General features: G+C 49.4%; 1 pseudogene across 1 annotated transcript; it reads right to left on the bottom strand.

The window, feature by feature from the left end:
* Window positions 1–698: 698 nt before the first annotated feature.
* Window positions 699–984, bottom strand: LOC307050167 (protein transport protein Sec61 subunit beta-like; annotated as a pseudogene). The gene has a single exon. The product of its transcript is annotated as a protein transport protein Sec61 subunit beta-like (transcript).
* Between the last annotated feature and the right edge of the window lie 356 nt (window positions 985–1,340).

The raw sequence follows: 1,340 nt of genomic DNA, 5'->3' as shown, positions 1-1,340 counted from the left end.
GCCTCTGCTCACACTGTCATACTGAGCATGGGTAAACTAAACAACACTGCACTTTCTTATCAACAGCCAAGCACCCATCCAGTCCTTGGGCAATTAATGTCATTGATTGGAATCCATGTGGAGAGACTGGAACTAATATACGCTGAGACCATGTGACACACCAGGCCCTAGGGAGATGGACATGGGAAAGACACAGGCCGGCCTCTAGGGGAAGCCGACAGTAGAATCCTAGTGTTACCAAGTGTTAGCTGGACACGAAACCTCTCTGAGTCTCAATGTTCTCATTTCTAGAAGGGGACAACATTCCAACTCCCTAGGTCTGCTGTGAAGATTTAATAAGACAGCATGTGTGAGGGTTCTCAGCACAGTGTCTGGCACATGGTAGACTTCTGATTTGGGTGTTGAAGAATAAATGGAATTTGGATAAATGCCAGAATAAATAAAATGTTCTGGCAATGGTTGCACAACTGTACTAAATACCACTGAATTTCACACTTTTTTTATGAATTAAAAAGTTTATGAGCCATAGAAAAAAAATTGATTCCTTAAAATCAATTCTCATTAAGTTCCCTGTAAAACAGTTAGCTTACAGAAAACTTTCTTTCTCATGAACAGAAAATCACCATGCTTTTGGTCCAAGATGTGCTGGGGTTTTTTCCTTTCTTCTTCAGATGACAGATAGATGGATGTAGCTGAATCTATGAACGAGTGTACGTGCCCCAAATGTGCAACATAAATACAGAAGCGACGAACAGAAGACTCATAACCAATACTGGAACCGGGCCAACTTTGAGCCCCGGTGAATCCTCTGTTTAGAATCGCCACATCCCCCCGGTGCCGGCTCGGGTAGTGCGGCCTGCGCTCCTCTCCGCAGCTGGCGGTTTTCCTCTGCCAGACCATGGATCTCGCCGCCCCGGCGGCCACTGCTCTGCTGGGAGAACGCCCTGAGACCACGTTAGTGCCACTGGGGGACGGACCGGGCATGCAGAAGACAGGAGGGCGGCAGGAAGCTGAAGTGGACAGCGGAGAAGCGGTGGAGCCCGGCGGCCGGAGAGACTGATGCAGGTTCACACTTTAAAATGATTAAAACAGTGAATTTTGTTAAGTGAATTTTACCGCAATAAAAAAAAGAGTAGGGCTTCCCTGGTGGCGCAGTGGTTGAGAGTCCGCCTGCCGATGCAGGGGACAAGGGTTCGTGCCCCGGTCTGGGAAGATCCCACATGCCGTGGAGCGGCTGGGCCCGTGAGCCATGGCCGCTGAGCCTGCGCGTCCGGAGCCTGTGCTCCGCAACGGGAGAGGCCACAACAGTGAGAGGCCCGCGTACAGCAAAAAAAAAAAAA

This window comes from Hyperoodon ampullatus, assembly GCF_949752795.1.
Source record: "Hyperoodon ampullatus genome assembly, chromosome: 3".
NCBI lineage: Eukaryota > Metazoa > Chordata > Mammalia > Artiodactyla > Ziphiidae > Hyperoodon > Hyperoodon ampullatus.
The sequence above is the reverse complement of the archived record's forward strand: the minus strand, read 5'-3'. Positions and strand labels throughout refer to the sequence as shown.